Genomic DNA, 6,585 nt, shown 5'->3' with positions numbered 1-6,585 from the left:
AAGCAACAAGATGAGTCAAGCCCTTGGATTCTTGAAGCAAGCTAAGTGCTATGAAGCTTCAGAATCAGAAGCAAGAAGGAAGAATGTTCAGATATTCTGATGATAGAATATGATCTGATTTTGAATGTCTATTTGTTCTGATACATTCTATATGGCTTATATGGCTCTGATACATATTATGTGTTCTGAAACATATTTTATGTTCTGATTCATTCATGCTGACTTTTGTCGTTTAGTTTTGTTCTGTAACATTTCAGGATGTAGAGATGCTCTGATGATGCTCTGGTACATTCAACAATGTTCTGATACAATCTAGCATGAAGTGATGAAAGAAGAAATTCAAGCTCTGAAGCTGTCCAAATGGAAGCAAGAATCAGAAGCTGTGAGTGTTCTAAAGATCAAAGAAATTCAAGTTCTGAAGTTGTCCGATGGAAGCAAAAGTCAGAAGCTGTGAATGTTCTGAAGATCAAAGAAATTCAAGTTCTGAAGCTGTCCAATGGAAGCAGAAATCAGAAGCTGTGAATGTTCTGAAGATCAAAGAAATTCAAGTTCTGAAGCTGTCCGGTGGAAGCAAAAGTCAGAAGCTGTGAATGTTCTGAGGATCTAAAAGAAATTCAATGTTCTGAAGCTGTCCGATGGAAGCAAAATTCAGAAGCTGTGAATGTTCTGAGGATCTAAAAGAAATTCAATGTTCTGAAGCTGTCCGATGGAAGCAAAAGTCAGAAGCTGTGAATGTTCTGAGGATCTAAAGAAATTCAATGTTCTGAAGCTGTCCTATGGAAGCAGAAATCAGAAGTAATGAATGTTTTGAAGATCAAGCACTGTGAACGTCTCTACCGAAATAATCAGGGAAGTCTTTTATTTATAAAATTCTTCTAGTATTAATTTCAGGGGGAGATTATTCATCTCAGGGGGAGATTGTTAATCTCAGGGGGAGACATATTCACATGCTTATGCTATAGCTGTGTAATTTGTCTTTAGCCGTCTGCTCTTTCTGATCGCAAATTCATATCATTTATATATGTTTTTGTCATCATCAGAAAGGGGGAGATTGTTAGAACAAGATTTGTTCTGATCAATATTCTTAGTTTTGATGATAACAAGGATATGAATTTTGTGTGAGATAATGTGGTACTCTAATACATTGCAATTTCCCTTTCAGGAAATATATAAAGAGTATGCACAAATCAGCGCTCAGAAGCTTTGTCTCAGAAGGTTCAGCATGCAACATCAGAACATGGTCTGGCAAGACATCAGAAGATGGTCAAGGCAGAATCAGAACATGGGTCTATGGAAGCATCAGAAGAACTTGAGATCAGAAGCAGAAGCACTTAAGTTCTCATGGTATCACGCTCAGAAGCACTTCAAGGTCAGAAGACAAGAATATGCTATGCACCAAGCTGTTTGACTCTGATGATATTCAAATATTATATACACAAACATCAGATCAGAAGAAAGTACAGGTGGCAGGCTACGCTGACTGACAAAAGGAACGTTGAAAGCTATTAAAGGCAACGTTAGTAGACACAGCGTGAACAAGGCTCGAGGTAGTTGACAAAAGCGTGAAACATTAAATGCAATGTTGTACGGAATACGCAAAGCATTAAATGCGCCCAACGGTCATCTTCTCAAAGTGCCTATAAATATGAAGTTCTGATGAGAAGCAAGGTTACCAATTCTGAACGAAATTATTCTGAAAAACTTGCTGAAACGCTGTTCAAACTCAAAGCTCAGAAACTTCATTTTCATCAAAGCTCACTACATTGCTGTTGTAATATATTAGTGAGATTAAGCTTAAACGTTAAGAGAAATATCACTGTTGTGATTATAACTTTTCAGAAGCATTGTAAAACTCTTATTTGATTACATTAATTTGTAAGTAACTAGAGTGATCAAGTGTTGATCAGGATACTCTAGGAAGTCTTAGCTTGTGTCTAAGCAGTTTTAATTAGAGTTATCACGTGGTGGTCAGGATACTCTAAGAAAGTCTTAGCTTGTGTCTAAGCATTTGTTCCTGGAGTGATCAGGTTGTGATCAGGATACTCTAGAAGACTTAGTCGCGGACTAAGTGGAAAACCATTGTAATCTGTTGCGATTAGTGGATTAAATCCTCAGGTGAGGTAAATCACTCCGTGGGGGTGGACTGGAGTAGTTTAGTTAACAACGAACCAGGATAAAAATAACTGTGCATATTGTTTTTATCGTTCAAGTTTTTAGACTACACTTATTCAAACCCCCCCCCTTTCTAAGTGTTTTTCTATCCTTCACAAAGTTCACTCATCATAGATATTTCAAACTCATTTTTCATAATATCAGAAAAATCCTTACACAAAGATTTGTTAGTATCACCAAATATAATATCGTCAAGATAAAATTGTACAGGTAAAATGACATGCTCATATTTTTTTATAGACAATGTTATATCAACCTTTCCTCTTTGAAAATTTTTTCAAGCAGAAACATGATTAAACAAACATACCAAGCGTAAAAGGCTTGTTTTAATGCATAAATACTAGGAGAAGAATTTTTTTTGAAACCAAGAGGTTGAACAACATATACTTCCTCTTTAACGTAACCATTTAAAAAATACACACTACTACAAATAATACATTTTATGACAAAGCTTTCACCTCAGCCAAAATAAAACTGAGGTATAATGTCAAGGCACACCATATTTTATTTTATTTTTAAATAAAAACAACAAATTCCCTCGGTTTTTAATATAATCGAGGGAAAAACAACTCAGGACACACTTCGAATTCCAGTTATTGCAGATTATGTTTTTATTTCTTTATAAGTGTTAACTAAATAATTTATCTCTTCGGTTTCTGTAATAACCGAGGGATAAAATAATCAGATTTTACTATAAAAGCACTCGTTAAACAAATTTTTACCCTAATTCATACTAATATGTAGCCACCCCAAACTCGTATGCATCATTCTTTTGGATGGATTTCAAGACAAAAAAAATCTTCAATGTTCTTCTATCCTTGAATAAAACATTTTTTCTGCACTTGCAATCTATCTCACATAATGGCGTTGATGTTGTTGTATTTTTGAAACAACGCTTAGTTAAAGAAGGTTGGAAAAGTTCCCTATGATAGATTTCAAGTGTATAAAATCATTTTTGCTTCAGGTTAAACAAAGAAGGATGTTCAACCTTTGAAAATATATATGCAACAAAACCTGGAATTGCAGCGACAATGATGAATCTGGATTTTTTTAAATATTGTGTGTAAACAATGTAATGTTAAAAAAAATATTATTCACCTCAGTTTTCTTCTAAAACCAAGGGGCGAATATATTTTACCTTAGTTTCTGTCAAAATCGAGAGAATAATTTGGCGTATTATTGATGATATTGATCATCGTCGTTAAACAAATCTTTGTCGTCCATTTCATGACTATAACGCTCAAGACACTACCATTAATGATTCGTATGAAACATTAAAAACTTCCATTAAAAAAGCATTCTGAATATCGAAAAGAGCATTCTGAATACCATTGTGAAGCATCATGAAGCGCTTGAAACTATCTACATCCACCACTTTAAGTTTTGCCATGAAAACATCTCTACGATGGATTGAAAGAGTAGAAAATTATTTGAGTTTAAGGTTTGTGTTCTTATATATTTATTTGACACTACAAAAAAAAGGTCTCCTGCCACGACCAAGAAACCGAGGCTTTATGCAAAATAACCGTGGCGTAACGCTGAGGCCACGGTTTGGCCACGATAATCCAACTGTGGGATATGCGGCCGTGGCCTAAAGTATAGTCCACGGTTTTTTGGTATATACCACGTTTTTTTGACATCCGTGGCTTTTATAGGCCACGGTTTAGGTAGTTTGATTAAGGCCGCGGTTTATATTTGCCATGATTACAGAACTATGGCCATATGATAAAGCCACGGTTTGGTTATGACCACAGATTTAAAACCGTGGTTATATGTTATGCATTCTAAACCATTAATCTTGCCACGGTTTATTTCTGTATCATTACATAAATATGTCATTATATATATATATATATATATATATATATATATATATATATACATATATATATATATACATATATATATATATATATATATATATATATATATATATATATAAATGCACATGCATTAATAATCAAAAACCAATAATTATTACCAGCTGCATCAAATGATACAAATATCTATTGTTGACAATTGTTTTGAATGAGTTTTGGTAATCTTGAACAAACACAAGTAGGTTCATGACAGAATTCAAACATCTTTTTATGACATCCTATGAGTGGTTGGTTCATGATTAGCTAAACTGTAAATATATATTTCACAACAACTTAAAATATAACAAATCTCCATGCTAGCTAGCCTACCATTTCACATTCTAGCAGGGCGGGGAGCTCCAGGTCCAGTAGGGTGGGGAGCTTGACCATGTTAAATTCAGATGCTAATGCTTGCAACCATTCATCGTTTTTAACTTCTTCTTCTTTTTCTAACAACGTGTAAACTGCGATGGAGGTTATTAGCTAACATCAACTAGTACTTCAAGAATATGTTAATTCAATATGCATGCTATGTAGCCTTTTTTGGAGGCTTCAAGAAAAAGAGATTCATAAAACATATAACTTTAGTAAATTTAAAATTTAGATAAATTATATCTACATAGAAACACAATAAAATTTAGGGTAGTAATTTTGATGACAAGTGCCTTTAAAATATTCAAAATCAATGCATTAAAAGCTGGAAGAAAAGGTCATCAATCACCACTTTATAATCATACCCTAGTTTGTTGGCACTGTCATGGAATTCATCCATCTCATTGGTTGGAACCTGAATTCCAACACTAGTACAAAAAGTACTTGTTTGAACCTGAATTCATCCATCATAAGAAAATAATTAATTAATCAACAAAATTATTGCGAATGATAGAACCGTGTAATGAACCTTCAAGTGAGCAGCAACACAGTAGCTGCAACATTACAACAAAGGGAAAGTGAGCAATAAACAAGAGCAGAATATTAAAAAACTTATATCTTGTTTGACATTCAATGAGCTGCACATTTTTTTCTGTGTATGCAAGAAGCATTTAAGCACAAACATGGCTTAACATTTGATGCATGAGTAATTAGTAATGACATAATGAATCGTATTGCAATATACCTTAATCCGTTTCCACTAGATTTGTTTTGCTGACAACTTTTTGAAGTCTCTCGGTGGATAAAAATTGTCCTACAAAACATAAAGTAATGAAATTAAATTAATTTTTGTATAAGACATAAAAAATTATTAATATCCACCCAACTGGAATTCTATAACACTTCAGTTAGTAATAATCAATATAATGTCGTATCTTAACCATATAAGATTTAGTCAATTGAAAGTTGAAATAGCATCATAGATTCACATCCTTCCACAAGGGACATTGAATAATCAGGGGCCAGAAGGTTAAGGCCACTAAACTTAATGATAAAAGCTCAGAAGCCAAGCGTAAGAAGTAAATTTCATTGAAGAAACCCACATAGGGATTCTTCTTATATGTTAAGATCTCATCACTGCAACGGAGCATTCACTATTACTGACAGATTATTGGTAACATTCAAATACGAAGAGGACGTTACCCACAATGAACAAAATACTTTTGGGATTGAGGGGTAAAACTCATAAAAAATATCATAGGTTAGAAAGTTATAGGGAAAATATTAGGAAATGACTAGAGTAAGATAGACCATTGATTAAAACTAAATGTACAGAAAACAATATTTTCAAACCAAACTTGATATGTAATTGCCTATATCAATAGTTTACACAACAAACATTAACTTGGTGCTCCATCAATGCCATAATATCAAGAAATCATCTTTAAAAATTTACCAATGTAATTTCATAAGAACCTTCCACATTATAATGCTTTCTTGGTTAAAGACTCACTAATTTTAATCTAAATCAACATCTCAAAATACAAAGCCATTATTTAACAAAATACTGCAGAGGCATATAAACATTACCACATTAATCAAAACTGTTAGAGATATTCGCCCAAATTTAACTAGTCATCATAAATCAAAAACAAAATTTTAACAGTCTTAAGCAAAATAAACCGAAGCAATAAAAAAACATGTAAACCAACTCGTCCTCGTAATATTTCCCTAAACAAAATCTGAAAAATAAATAAACACCTCAAACCGCTTATGTATTAGTGGCTCTGGTGTAAATCTGTTGGCTAGCATGAGCAGAAACAAACCTAATCAAACCTCTCGCCATCAAATCTTTGATCGCACAACGTGCCAAAGATCCATTAATCTGTAAGAAAACAACACAAACAAATTAAAAAACTTAGAAATTTAGCGAGCTTCAGTGAGAAGCAGACGATCGGAGAAAACAGACGGAGTGATGAGTTTGTACTTGGGAGCTTCAGTGAGAAGCTTATCGTAGGTGCCTTGGTCGAATAAGACCATGTTATTGACCTTTTCCTTTTGCTTACCCTTGCTCCATTTCTTCTTCTTCTGTTTTCCTCCTCCGGATTTCGCTGGCTTTGACGACGGTGGCGGTGCCTTCTCCTTCTTAGGTGTCTGTTAAGGTCAACAACGCAAATAATGA

At 33.8% G+C, this 6,585-nt stretch overlaps 1 non-coding gene across 1 annotated transcript; it reads right to left on the bottom strand.

Moving 5' to 3' along the window:
- Window positions 1-5,457: 5,457 nt before the first annotated feature.
- Window positions 5,458-5,547, bottom strand: LOC131645453 (small nucleolar RNA R24). The gene has a single exon (XR_009297074.1). It is a non-coding gene; the product is annotated as a small nucleolar RNA R24 (small nucleolar RNA).
- Window positions 5,548-6,585: the final 1,038 nt, after the last annotated feature.

Source organism: Vicia villosa, linkage group LG1 (genome assembly GCF_029867415.1).
Source record: "Vicia villosa cultivar HV-30 ecotype Madison, WI linkage group LG1, Vvil1.0, whole genome shotgun sequence".
NCBI classification, from domain to species: domain Eukaryota; kingdom Viridiplantae; phylum Streptophyta; class Magnoliopsida; order Fabales; family Fabaceae; genus Vicia; species Vicia villosa.
Note: the sequence above shows the minus strand (reverse complement) of the source record. Positions and strands in the feature narration are given on the sequence as shown.